General features: G+C 45.6%; 1 long non-coding RNA gene across 3 annotated transcripts; it reads right to left on the reverse strand.

Annotated features, from left to right (window-relative positions):
• Positions 1-7,933: 7,933 nt before the first annotated feature.
• On the reverse strand, positions 7,934-12,026 carry LOC123044377 (uncharacterized). 3 transcript variants are annotated; one of them, XR_006420053.1, is made up of 5 exons: positions 11,409-12,026; positions 10,846-11,249; positions 10,423-10,562; positions 9,010-9,064; positions 7,934-8,330 (listed from the first exon to the last, which is right to left on the reverse strand). It is a non-coding gene; the product is annotated as an uncharacterized lncRNA (long non-coding RNA). The 3 variants fall into 3 exon arrangements; XR_006420055.1 differs by having other exon boundaries at positions 10,423-10,579; XR_006420054.1 differs by lacking the exon at positions 9,010-9,064.
• Between the last annotated feature and the right edge of the window lie 3,037 nt (positions 12,027-15,063).

Here is a 15,063-nt window from a genome sequence, read left to right on the forward strand (position 1 = left end):
CCATCTCCAAAGTACTGTCATGATCTCTATCGTCACCGGCACGACACCATGATCTTCATCATCTTGATCTATATCAATGTGTCATCACATGGTTGTCTCACCAACTATTGCTCTTGCAACTATTGCTATCGTATAGCGATAAAGTAAAGCAATTATTTGGCACTTGCATCTTATGCAACAAAGAGACATCCATAGGGCTTCTGCCAGTTGCCGATAACTTCACCAAAACATGATCATCTCATACAACAACTTATATCTTATCACGTCTTGACCATATCACATCACAACATGCCCTGCAAAAACAAGTTAGACGTCCTCTACTTTGTTGTTGCAAATTTTACGTGGCTGCTACGGGCTGAGCAAGAACCGTTCTTACCTACACATTAAAACCACAACGATAGTTTGTCAAGTTAGTGCTATTTTAACCTTCGCAAGGACCGGGTGTAGCCACACTCGGTTCAACTAAAGTTGGAGAAACTGACACCCGCCAGCCACCTGTGTGCAAAGCACGTCGGTAGAACCAGTCTCGCGTAAGCGTACGCGTAATGTCGGTCCGGGCCGCTTCATCCAACAATACCGCCGAACCAAAGTATGACATGCTGGTAAGCAGTATGACTTGTATCGCCCACAACTCACTTGTGTTCTACTCGTGCATATAACATCAACGCATAAAACCTAGGCTCGGATGCCACTGTTGGGGAACGTAGTAATTTCAAAAAATTTCCTACGCACACGCAAGATCATGGTGATGCATAGCAAGGAGAGGGGAGAGTGTTGTCTACGTACCCTCGTAGACCGAAGCGGAAGCGTTGACGCAACGTATAGGAAGTAGTCGTACGTCTTCCTGGTCCAACCGATCCAAGCACCGTTACTCCGGCACCTCCGAGTTCTTGACACACGTACATCTCGATGACGCACCCCGAACTCCGATCCAGCAGAGGTACGGGGAGGAGTTTTGTCAGCACGACGGCGTGGTGACGATCTTGATGCTCAACTATCGCAGGGCTTCGCCTAAGCACCGCTACAATATGACCGAGGTGTAATATCGTGGAGGGGGGCACCGCACACGGCTAAGAAACGATCACGATGATCAACTTGTGTGTTTATGGGGTGCCCCCTGCCCCCGTATATAAAGGAGTGGAGGAGGGGAGGGCCGGCCCTCTCTATGGCGCGCCCTAGGGGAGTCCTACTCCCACCGGGAGTAGGATTCCCCTTTCCTAGTCCAACTAGGAACCCTTCCATGTAGTAAGAGTAGGAGAGAAGGAAAGGGAAGAGAGAAGGAGAAGGAAGGAAGGGGGCGCCCCCCCTCCCTAGTCCAATTCGGACTAGTCCAAGGGGAGGGGTGCGGCCACCCTTTTGGCCCTTTCTCTCCTTTCCCGTATGGCCCAATGAGGCCCAATGCGAATTCCCGTAACTCTCCGGTACTCCGAAAAATACCCGAATCATTCGGAACCTTTCCGAACTCCGAATATAGTCGTCCAATATATCGATCTTTACGTCTTGACCATTTCGAGACTCCTCGTCATGTCCCCGATCTCATCCGGGACTCCGAACTCCTTCGGTACATCAAAACTCATAAACTCATAATATAACTGTCATCGAAACCTTAAGCGTGCGGACCCTATGGTTTGAGAACAATGTAGACATGACCGAGACACGTCTACGGTCAATAACCAATAGCGGGACCTGGATGCCCATATTGGTTCCTACGTATTCTACGAAGATCTTTATCGGCCAGACCGCATAACAACATACGTTGTTCCCTTTGTCATCGGTATGTTACTTGCCCGAGATTCGATCGTTGGTATCCAATACCTAGTTCAATCTCGTTACCGGCAAGTCTCTTTACTTGTTCCGTAATACATCATCTCGCAACTAACTCATTAGTTGCAATGCTTGCAAGGCTTAAGTGATGTGCATTACCTAGAGGGCCCAGAGATACCTCTCCGACATTCGGAGTGACAAATCCTAATCTCGAAATACGCCAACCCAACAAGTACCTTTGGAGACACCTGTAGAGCACCTTTATAATCACCCAGTTACGTTGTGACGTTTGGTAGCACACAAAGTGTTCCTCCGGTAAACGGGAGTTGCATAATCTCATAGTCATAGGAACATGTATAAGTCATGAAGAAAGCAATAGCAACATACTAAACGATCTGGTGCTAAGCTAACGGAATGGGTCATGTCAATCAGATCATTCAACTAATGATGTGATCCCGTTAATCAAATAACAACTCTTTGTCCATGGTTAGGAAACATAACCATCTTTGATTAACAAGCTAGTCAAGTAGAGGCATACTAGTGACACTCTGTTTGTCTATATATTCACACATGTATTATGTTTCCGGTTAATACAATTCTAGCATGAATAATAAACATTTATCATGATATAAGGAAATAAATAATAACTTTATTATTGCCTCTAGGGCATATTTCCTTCAGTCTCCCACTTGCAATAGAGTCAATAATCTAGATCACATCACCATGTGATTCACATCGATAGTTCACATCATCATATATTAATACTAGATCCATCACATACCCGCCAAATGACTCCCTTCTTAAGAAGTTCCAGACCATGTGAAATACCTTGCCAAGTCACAGAACTAGCATGCGGAAACACCGTATCAAGAATATGTCCCTAGGGGTAATACTTTGCCTTCATCAACTTCGCACATAGCGAATCCGGGTAAACTAATAACTGCCATGCCTGTTTAGCCAAAAGAGCTTGATTAAAAAGCCTGAGATCACGGAAACCCATCCCACCCGTACCTTTAGGTCTTGTTAGTTTGTCCCACGCCAACCAATGAGTTTTTCTTCTTTCTTCTTCATCTCCCCACCAAAAGTTCCTTATAATCTGAGATAACTCCTCACAAAGGGAAACATGAAATTTGAATATCCCCATAGCGTACGCAGGTAGAGCCTGAATTATTGTTTTGATTAAATCTTCCTTGACTCCACAAGAAGCATATTTTTCAATCCAGTCAGAAAGCCTTTTCAAAAACTTATCTTTAGTATACTGAAACATACCGGCCTTCATTCTACCCTCTGGTACTGGTAATCCAAGATATTTATCCTCGAACCCCTCCACAGTAATTTTTAAGATAACCATGATAGTCACTTGTTTCTCCAAGCTGCATTTTTTTCCAAATATTATGGAACATTTATAAGGGCTTAACATCTGTCCAGTTCCCTTCTCATACACCGTTAGAATATTTTTAATTGCTAAAGCTTGATCAAAAGAACCCTTGAAAAATAACAGACTACCATCTGCAAATAGCAAGTGAGAAATACCAGGCGCTCGTCTAGTCAGCTTGAATTCCTGGAGAACTCCCCTGGCACATGCGTCATTGAGCAACAAAGAAAGCGCCTCTGCCACAAATAAGAACAAATAGGGAGATAAATGATCTCCCTGCCTGAGCCCCTGAGAAGGTGAGAACGACTGCAGCAGTTGACCATTAAAGCGCACCGCAAATTTCACCGAAGTGACATATGTCACAACCCATTTAATCCATTGCGGCGCAAAACCCAACGCCCCCATCATACTTTGCAAAAATTGTCAATCCACACGGTCATAGGCTTTGGCTAGGTCCAATTTATAAGCACAATATTTCCCTCTTAAATCCTTAAGCGTACTTAAAGAATGCATACGTTCAAAGGCTATAAGAGCATTATCAGAAATTAACCTTCCTGGGATAAACACACTTTGGGTAGGGGCATTATCAGAAATATAAGAACGTTTTTGACACTACACTAGTGTCAAAAACGTTCTTATATTACGAGACGGAGGGAGTATTTCACATCATCTATTGAAAATGCACTTAAGAGATGCTGCACTAAGAGTGGCCTTAGAAAATCCTGGCGGTGTGCTTTAATAGGATATGGCCGGTTAAAACAAAAAGGTTGGAGTAATTGCTTGATAGCGAGACATGTTGATGTTAATGGTGGGGTTTTGGTTGGAGCCAACAAATTATTGCCCGTCTTAATCGGTCTTAGCTACTAGCAAGTGTTACTACTAATACTACTACGGCGGCTTAGAAACCACATTGACCCGACTAACCTTGAGCTTCATGACTCCTTCCACGTCGACTATTCCCATTCTTATTCCTTATTCGATGTGTCAGATTTTGACGTACGGATTACTCCAACACAAGAATCATGCAGAAACGGAACGACGGGCCGGGACAAAAAATGCCCACAGCACCCTACCATTACCCTAGCACAAGTACGAAGAAATTGCCACTTGGAAATACGGAACACTGCATGCACTATCAGCATTCACCTTTCCGGAGTTACTCTTTAAGAAAAGAACATCACCAAAAGTTACCGGGGAAGCACACACGTACTGACACGGCTTGGAACTATAGAGTGGTTGCCGCCTCCGCCTAGCAGAGCACCCGCACATGCGCTGCCGGCCGCCGCGCAGAAACGGACATGTGAGCGAGCTCGCTCCCTCCGCCGAGCCGGATCCGAATAAAATCCCCGGCCGGAGAAAGTTCGTGGCCCCGGCGCGCGCCACGCGTCTGGCCCGGCCGGCTCTCGACTGGGTCCCGTGGGTCGGCTGGCCTTTCCGCCACTATGGCCCAAGAGTTATGCTGCTTGCTGTTGAGAGGAGAGCGGCCGACCTCGACGCAAAGCAAGCAGTGGCGGCAATGATGGGAGGCCGGCCGGCCGGCCGTATTATGGCGCCCACGCCCTTCTCTTCTCTGGAGCGAGCTGCCAACACATGCGAATTCAAGGCTAAATAATGTGACATGTGGTGGCACATGACCGTTCTCTCTCTTTTTGTTACCTGCATTATGAGCACATGTGCACGTATCTTGCTCTGTATTCTACATGTCCCCCCCTTTGGGTGTCGAGTCAGTTCGAACTTGTGAGTAGCATGTGTAAACATGGTTGACCATCAACAGGCCCTGGTATTGTTTATGCCAGAAATGCAATTATCCGAGTTGACTCGCCGCCTGCGTATGTCCCCCGGTGCTATTCCTCCCAGCGTATTATACTCCGTTCATACCATGAAGATCTGCATGCGCTGTAGTATAGCACCAGTGGAATCATGTGAGGGGGGACAAGGGTGGGTGACCACCGATCAGGTCGGGAGGGAGGGGTTGGGTGGGCACGCCGGGGCCGTGTAATGGAGGGAGCGGTCGCACGTAGAGTGGGGGATGCCCACACGTGGCAGGCGAGACACAGCCCACGATGAACCAAGACGCGCCACACCTCAGGCTTCCGAGCTCCTTTTGCTTTGGCCAGGGGCCGGGTGGCGCGGGCACGGGCAGTGCGCAGCGCAGCCCGGCGCGCGAACCGGCGAGCGGCGACGTGGCCACACAACGCAACGGAGCTGGCCGGGCGCGCGCACGCGTGGCAGCCAGCGACATGAGGCAGCGCACGGACGGAGCGGCGCGCCGCGGCGGCGAGGTGGGATGCACCGACACCACGCCGACCCGCGCACCAGCCGCAATGTACAGACGTTCTGCGAGTGGGCGCGGCCGCCGGGCAGCCATGCCACTCGTGCATGCATGCACCGGCGTGTCCATCTGACATTTTCCTCGCGTCGCCCGGCCTACCGCCGTCAAAGTGTCAGCGTCAATGATGCGTGCCAATGCCAATCTACGTACGTATACCTACCTGGTCCAATTAATCAAGCCGCTCGCTTTGGTTCCACAACCGTGAGTCCGGACACGAGCTGAGCGCCATGATCTTTCTCCGGGAACTCGGTGTACGCGTGCATGTCCTTGGGGTTGGTTTTCTTCGGAGTTGATTTGGTTAGGCGTACGAGTACGACCGCCGGTAAACTGGAGTCACGTCAGACCATCATTTGCCCGTGGAAAAGCGTCAGGTCAGTTGAGACGATCATAGACGTACGCACATCAGATCATCATCGCTGCTCAGTACAGGCTCTCGCGTTGTCTACATCGGCATGCACGGACGCACCGTCAGCTCTGAGTTGATCGCGCTGATCTCCCTCTCCGTTTTGACTTTTTCTTTTCTGAAGACAAAGAGCAAACCACTTGCTCTTTTATATCGAACTCAAAGGGGGTCAAAGATGATACACAGGTCTGGAATTTGATTTATTTTTTTCGCGTAATATATGGATGGGTTTGGAATTCCGGTGGCCAGTATTTGACATCGCTGGATTTGAACAACTTCCCCTTTCTCTTTCCGGGTACGCATAGAACCTTTGTTGACGACATGCATTACGATTTCGACTTGAGAACTGCTCCGCGAATGATTCTCTTTCGTGTACTTGTTGATTATAAACTTTGAAGACATGCACATGACTTTATCTAAGGGAAGAAAACGCTAGCACAAGATAACTACCAGTATTATACAATTGGCAACTTGCATTTATATATTTGTTTTTGGACCAATTCGTGCACCGTTCTTAGTTGAAATGATGAAATAAAAACATACACTGTCCTTGTTTGTTTCCTCTCATTTTGGAAACGATGACGCAAACACGTATTCCTAAAAGAACGCGGCAAGTTCTAGTTATATATACTATCTGAAACGAATGTGTTCTACTACCACACAGATAGTACTCTGTAGGCGGAGTGTATTTTATAACTAATAATTAGCGCACAAAACCGAAAGCATCTAATAGACATTTAGAGGGTGCTTGGATACGTTTTAGTCCCATGACTAAAAGTAGTGGGACTAAAACTTGCTAGCCTCACCCATGCTTGGATCTAAATACTAAAAAGACTAAAATCAAGTTATTGAGCATTTATTATCTTTCAAACCTTCCAATCCGAAACTCGCATGTGTTAAAGGAGAGGAATTAAATAAGGAAAGAGAGGGCTAATACATATTTTAGTAGGTTTCCTATGACTAAAAATTTTTAGCCTCAAGACTAGTCCTAGACTTTCTTTAGTCAGGCGTGCTTGAAACTTTAGCCTATAAAAAAGACTATTTTTAGTCAGTCAGACTAAAAATAATCCCTTAGATCCAAACACCCTCTTAGAAATCACAGGCCGAGTACCATATAGGAGTAGCATCCGATACTGTAGGCCGAGTGCGATATCCAACTTGCACGCAATTTAGAAATCACATGCGCGTACTGTTTGTGCGGCACTGTACTGTTCCAAACCTTTGTCATACACTACGACGAGGCAGACAGCTTCTGACATGTCGCGCCGTTGTTTGAATCTATGTAGTAAACGTCCACTAGTTTCAAAAACAAGATACAATCAGCAGACGCCCGTCCAAGCCGAAGCTCAAATTTGGTTCGTCGGTTCAGCTGTTTTTTTATCTCCCACAGGCGTTACATTCACTGGCAGCAACCAAAGGGAATCCGTACCACTGGTAGTACTGACGCGGTGGTTTTGTAGCATATGAAAGATACCTCTAGGGAGACGCAGATAAATTTGAATCAAATCCATGAAGGAGGATCCGACCGTGTCAGCCTTATTTTCTCTTGTTTTTGCCGGCTGAGATTTCTGAGCTGTCGTGGATGTGGATGCCCCTCAGTAGACCTACAGTTGGAGCTGTCATGTCAGCTTATGAAAAAGATGTTTGTACACAATCCTCAGGAGCGCAGATCATTTGGGCTTTGGCCACGACACGGCACCGCTAAACTATTGCGTTTCGGTCCTGACTCCTGAGAAGCAGTTGCGTGAGAACGCCGAGATCCTCCGGGGCTCTAAACCGAAACCATTTTTTTTTTTGACATGGAAACCATTTTTGGTCGCATCGGATGGGTCTCTGCCGTGGTTGCGGTGACAGCTTTGACGTGATGTTTTCTTGGGATGAGACGGCGATCTTGCACTGGAATGCGATGTCCCTTCATTCTCTGTAGATGAGCTCGTGCGCAGGATTCAGTCTTAGTCGTGCGTGCAATTCCGTTTCAATTGGTGCCGAGATCGGTTCAATTATTCGGGAGGGTCGAGTTGTTTTGTCGGTGTCAAGATTTATTGAGGACAAGTAGCGATCTTATCCACACCACATATGTGATGGTGAAATGCCACATATGAGGACTTTGTTTATTTTTTGGACGCGTCTACTAGCTGGCAAACGTGTGCCCGCTAGTGCCCCCTGGCAGCCTCCCATATTAGGTATGTTTTGGTCCCCCTCAGTCCAGATTTGGAAAGGAAAGGGTTCACCGTCTCACACGTCCCTCCGTCCACCCAGCTTCTCTCCCTCCCTTCACGCGCTTCACCAAAAGCATTGCCCCCTCTCTCCTTTCTTCTTCTCTCCCAAGCTGTCCCCACGCCCTTCTTCCTCTCCCTCTTCTTTCTTCTTCCACCCCATCGTCTTGTGTGACCACCCATCGAAGAGAAAAAAGCACCTGGTCCCCGGGCAACTAGTATCATTTTTTTGCACTACACCTGTTGCAGAGAAGAAAAGAACCAAAAAAAGGAAGTGAGTAACTACAACGCATATTTTAAGCAAAACATGTATTGACAACAAGCAACTCTCGGCAAGGGATGAAAAAACAGAATGCCTGCTTACGTTTCTCTTTTGTTTCCAAGTACTGGTTGTTGTGTGTTTAGGCTTGCTTTTGGACTAGTAAAAAAGTGTGTTGGAAAACATAAAGGAGCGGCAACTTTTATGGTTGTTTTAAGCAAACACAGTGGTAGAAAACAAGCAACTCTCATGTGTGCTCATGTGTTGACGGTGAAAAAATGGGGTAAACACATCTCTGAATTTTAATTTGCTTTGTGCACTGCTATTTTTAAGCAAAGTCCAGTTCAATCATTTAGCAACTCTAGAAAGCAGAAGCAAGTTCTAGGGGTGTTTTGAGCAAAAACAGTGTTAAGAGCAAACAAACTCATGTGTGGTCATGTGTTAAGGGTGAAAAAAGAGGGCTAGAAGCAACTATGGATTTTAATTTGGTTTGTACATTGCTGTGGTGATAGAATTTAACGTTTTTAAAAGCACCAACATCTAGGTGGGCTGTTTTCAAAGCAAGTCCAATGCTGGCATTAATCAGCTATGTGCAAAAAATCGGTAAAATCACACACGATTGGTTCCTCTCTAGATAGTAAAGCATGGTATGGAGATTACCTAGAGCGTAGCTGCTCTAGGCCTTCCATGGCTTTGATATTTTTATATGTGGGTCCTGCAAAAAATGAATGAAACAAAAAAACTAACATTTCTTTGTTTGTGAAAAAAGGGGGAAATTGTTTGATCATTTTGGGTAGTTTGAAAAAAGACTATGCGAGAAGAGAGATGCAAAGTTTGCATCATTTTGAGGCAAATACAAGGCTATGGTGAGGCAGTTTACAAAAATTACTTGGGCAACTCGCACCGTGTGTAGCAATTGTCTGTATTAAGTTTGCATTATTTTGAGGCAACTACAAAGACAATAGTTAGGCAGTTAACAAAAATTCCTTCAGCAACTCACATGAAACAGCATGTGTAGCAACTATATGTAATAACTTTGCAGGAAAGGGCAAGTTTGCATCATTTTGAGGCAACTATAAACGCAATAGTTAGGCACTTTACAAAAATCCTTGAGCAACTCACACCAAAAGCATGTGTAGCGGAATAAGTTAGGCAAGTTTTGGCACTTTTCAGAGCCCCCCCCCACATCGTGTCCTCTCAGTTTCTCATAGGTTTCTCAAATTATAAAAAATATCGCTAAGCAAGTTTTGGGCAAAACATAGAACCCAACACCCCCGGCAGTGGATCTCTAGGCAACTCACGCCAGCATCTCTAGTGACTAACCATTATGCGTTGGGCAAGTTTTGGGCCAAAAAAACTAGCCCTCTTGGGAGCGGATCTCTGGGCAACTTGCGACAACATCTCTAGTAGCTAACCATCGAGTGTTCGGCAAGTTTTGGGCAGAAATAGAACCCAACATTCCTGAGAGCAGCTCTTGGGCAACCCGCGCCAACATCTCTAGCAACTAACCATCATGTGTTGCAAGTTTTGGCTAAAAAATATACCCAACACTCTCGGGGGCGGATCTTGGGCAACTCGCGCCAACATCTCTAGCAACTAACTATCATGTGTTGGGCAAGTTTTAAAAATTTCCGGCCCAAAATCGCCGACGATTCCATCCCCCGCATCCCGAGGCCGCAAACCACCCTGCGCTCAAAATCGTCGATTTGCCCAAAAAACGGACCACACACACCCTCTTCAACTAGTAGACATTTAAAAAAAGACTGGTTGTCATTTAACCAACTTTGCCTTTATACTGCAGAAAAACTAACTGGTGGGGAGCTTTTCATCCCAAGCAACATGTCTCTTTGTCCCAGGCAACAAGTGGTCGTCGTTTAGGCAACTTGCATCTTATACCAGACAACTAGTGATTCTTATTAGGCAACTTTGCCTTTGACCGCAATAGTGGACGCGAGGAGGTGGCATTGAGATTCTAAATAAACACGTATTATCGATCACAAAAAACCGAATATATAACACAGAAACAAACGATGGTGAAAATAGTTCAGTTCTTCAAAAAGAGATGGCATTTACCTCTTGAAGACAAATGAACATGGTGTCGCTATGCTAGCTTCCACTTTTGGTTCCTTCGACATCCCTCTTGCAGCGGTGAACAGGTCCCCTTGCCTCTCCCACTGGCCACAGCTTGTTTGTGCATCCCTCATCGTCGCACCCTGTAAATTGGCCAACACTGGAAAATTTGAAAGGGATTTAAAATGACATATTCCCATCTCTCGCAAATCATGCCTGCTATAGAAAAGCTTGTAGTGTAGTATGTTCAGGCAACTACCTAGTAAACAGGAATATTGGGTGAAGAACATTACTAACAACAATAGTCTATAAGCAGACGAGTGGCTGAACTAGACGATAATAGGAAGCTGTAAACAAACATAAAGAACACAATGGTAAATCAATTGAAGCAGCTAGCACCGAAAGTAAAGGACACAAAAATCTTACATAATACTAGGAGTACTAGTGAAAATTCGTTGCTTCTTCATCGGCGCATTGCATAATGTGCAACCTCGGCCTGAACTTTCCTTTCCTGCTACATCAGCCGGCCGGTAGCCAACATCCATCCAATTCAGTTCAGTTGACATGGGCTGAGCAATCTTTTTGTCTGAAGCTTTCTTGACACGGGCTGAGCAATTCAGCCAACATCCATCCAATTCAGTTCAGCCAACATCCATCCATCCAATTCCTTGACACGGGCTGAGCAATCACCCTACAATGGAGGCCCCAACAATTCTCGATGTAGAGCAACTGCAGTCCAGTTCAGTTGTAGAATCAATCACAAGCCAGTATTTTCCTGAAAATTGCCTAAGTGGTGGATACAACTTGCCCCCTTGCACTGAAAATTTTGTCTGAAGAAATGGAGAGCAGATTCAGTCTCTCCCCTCCCCTCCCAACAGAGCAACGAAAAGCATATGTGTATGCAGCAAAACGCATGAATATGGCATCACGTTGAGCATTATTTTTTGAAGTATCGCTAAGTTTAGTCATTAATTAGATCCGCTATGTACCTCATGTCGTCCAAGACGACGCCATGCTCCGGCACTTCAAATGGAGCGCCCAAGGCGTCTGGGAGTAGTGGTGCTCGGACGAGCTGCACACGCGCGACGTTGTCGGCCTTCCCGTAGACGGCATCGTCGTCTCTATGGCCGTCAACGATGCGCCCCACGCCCGCGACATCTACTTCGACGTGGACGCCCCTGACGAGATGAGGTCTGTCGGGCGCGCCCACTTCTACTGCCGCGGGTGCTGGAGCAGCAACGTGTGGGCCGCCGACGGGGATGGCGCCCGGTGCTTGTAGATCTGCGCCTAGAGCCTGTCGATCCGGTGCCTGGACATGGCCTGCTCCGCCGCCATGGTCCTCGACGACCCCATCCAATCACGGCCACGGTTCCCCGCCGGCCGCGCCCTTCCTTAATCACAACTGGTCCATGAGATTTGGGTGGGAGGAGTGGGGAATTTCTGCGTCTCACAGCGAACCGAGAGAGAGAGGAGCGGGGAAGAGAGCTCGTCTATGCGCCGCTCGACGCGTGCCGATGTATCGTGGGGTCCCGACCAGGTAAGTGACAGACGAGCGCTCGTGCTGCTGTGCGTCCCGACCAGATGGTTCCCATGGGCTGGTGCGCACACCAGTGATCACATCGGACGGCTCGGAAGGGTGTGTGCTCGATCTGTCTAAAGAGCCCGCGAGCACTTTTTAGGTTTTAGGTTATTTTTTTCTAACAACAAATTCCGATAATGTATGACCTAATTAAGAAATTTCAAAAATAAGATCACGTCGGCCTCGCTCAGGCCGAAGATGACCTTTTCGGTCTTCCTTAGGACGAAGTAGCACTTTTCATCCTCTATTTTTATCTTAGGCCGAAGAGAGATAGAAATAGGTCGAACAGCTGACGCCGGTGGACTGTAGGCCGAACATAGAATGTATCAAGTCCTCATTCCACGTCCTGGGATCAATCAAATCGCTAACTGTAGTTAGGACAGTTTGACCCCGAACAAAGATCACCTTTCTATCTGGACTTGCTGGTACCCATGGATCATTTCATATATTTGCATTTTCTCTTGTATATCCCAATTTGAAAGTGTCCAGTCCCTTCGTAATACTCTACCATATGAATGATGCTCCATTTTTTGTGTAGCCTGTAGTAAATTGATGTTTGGGTAATATTTTGCCTTTAAGACTTGGTGACGGCATCCTGAACTAGGGGGTACCAACCAAGTTGGCCCACCGTCCATGAGCCAAGCTTACGGTCCATCGTTCTTCACTGAAGAGAAATCAATCAAGTTGGCCAAACAAACGGATCAGACACAAATACAAAGTTATAAAAATCAAGCATAATAAAGTTCAGCAAAAACTCCATTACTTTCAATGGATATTCCAAATCATCAACCCACAACTCATCGGATCTCAACAAACACACCGCAAAAAGATTACATCAAATCAATCTTTGAAGAGAACATTGTATTGAAGATCAAAGAGAGAGAACTCATCTAGCTAATAACAATGGACCCGTAGGTCTGTGGTGAACTACTCACACATCATTGAAGGAGCGACAACGTTCATGTAGAAGCCCTCCATGATCGATTTCCCCTCCAACAGAGTACGAAAAAAGGTCTCCAGATGGTATTGCAGAAAACAAAAGCTCGCGGCGGCGGAAAAATTGCTTCGGGTGGCTCTCTGTTGGTTTGGGGATTTATAGAAGTGGAATTAGATCAAAGGGAGCTGCATGGGGCTCACAAGCTCAGGTGGCGCCCCCCCCGGGCCGCGCTGTGTGAGCTTGTGGCCCTCTCGTAGATCTTCTGGCCTCTTCCCGAAGCTTCTAGGGTCCCTTCTGGTCCAGAAAAAATCACTGTAAAATTTCATTGTGTTTGGACTTCGTTTTGTATTGATTTTCTAAAAAAACAAAAAACATGTAGAAAACAGGAACGATCAAAAACTAATATAAAATTGCATTGAGTTAATAGGCTAGTTCACAAAAACTAATATAAAATTGCATATGAAGCATCCAAGATTGATAATATAATAGCATGAAACGATCAAAAAATATAGATACGTTGGAGATGTATTGATAGGTCTCCAATGTATCTATAATTTATGATTCTTCCATGCTGTTATATTATCATTCTTGGATGTTGTTTTACAATCATTTTATAGCAACTTTATATCATTTTTTGGGACTAACCTATTGACATAGTGTCCAGTGCCAGTTGCTGTTTTTTGCTTGTTTTTTACTTCACAAAAAATCAATACCAAATGGAGTCCAAACGCAGCGAAACTTTTTGGAGAATTTTTCTGGGCTAGAAGACACAAGATGGGCCAAAGAAGTACCAGAGGGTGCCCCGAGGGGGGCACAACCCACCTGGGCGCATCTGGGGGCCCAGACGCGCCCTGGTGGGTTGTGCCCACCTCGATGGCCTCCCGCACCGCCTCTTTGCTCTATAAATACCCCAACATTCCAGAAGCCCTAGGGAGTCGACGAAAACCAATTCCAGCCGTCGCAAATTCCAGAAACCACAGATCCAATCTAGACACCATCACAGAGGGGTTCATCCTCATTTGTGCCTCTCCGATGATTCGTGAGTAGTTCATTGTAGACCTACGTGTCCATAGTTAGTAGCTAGATGGCTTCCTCTCTCTTTTGATTCTCAATACAATGGTCTTTTAGAGATCTATTTGATGTTACTCTTACTTTTGGTGTGTTTGTTGGGATCCGATGAACTTTGAGTTTATGATCAGACCTATGTTTTTATCCATGAAAGTTATTTGAATCTTTTGATCTCTTATATGCATGATCACTTGTAGCCTTGTGTTGCTTCTTCAAATCTTTGGTTAGTTAGGCCAAATAGATCAATTTTTCTTGCCATGGGAAGAGGTGCTTTGTGATGGGTTCGAACTTACGGTGCTTGATCCCAGTGACAGAAAGGCAACCGACACGTATGTATCATTGCTATTAAGGATAACAAGATGGAGTCTATTTCTACATAAATAGATCTTGTCTACATCATGTCATCTTTCTTATTGCATTACTCCGTTTTTCCATGAACTTAATACACTAGATGCATGATGGATAGCGGTCGATGTGTGGAGTAATATTAATAGATGCAGGCAGGAGTCGGTCTACTAATCTTGGACGTGATGCTTATATAATGATCATTGCCTGGATATCGTCATGATTATTTGAAGTTTTATCAATTGCCCAACAATAATTGGTTTACCCATCGTATGTTATTTTTCTCAACAGAAGCCACTAGTGAAATCTACGGCCCCCGGGTCCCTTCTTTATCATATTTGCTTCCGAGATCTTTTTTTATTCGCTTTTATTTTCAGATCTATTAATCCCAAAACCCAAAAATACCTCATTGAGTTTTATTTGCTTTTATTTGCATTTATCCAATCTACTACAATTAATCTCCTGTCAACTCGCCAAATTCTGTCACCGTTACCCGAAAGGGATTGACAGCTCCTTTAACACGTCGGGTTGCAAGTATTTGTTCTTTGTGTGTAGGTACTGTTTATGTAGTGTTGCTTGGTTCTCCTACTGGTTCGATAATCTTGGTCTCATCACTGGGGGAAATACCTACCGTTGTTGTGCTGCATCATCCCTTCCTCTTTGGGGAAATATCGACGTAGTTCAAGCTGACATCAAAAGTAATTTGTAGCATCGT

The sequence above is a fragment of the Triticum aestivum genome, chromosome 2B (assembly GCF_018294505.1).
Source record: "Triticum aestivum cultivar Chinese Spring chromosome 2B, IWGSC CS RefSeq v2.1, whole genome shotgun sequence".
Lineage (NCBI taxonomy): Eukaryota > Viridiplantae > Streptophyta > Magnoliopsida > Poales > Poaceae > Triticum > Triticum aestivum.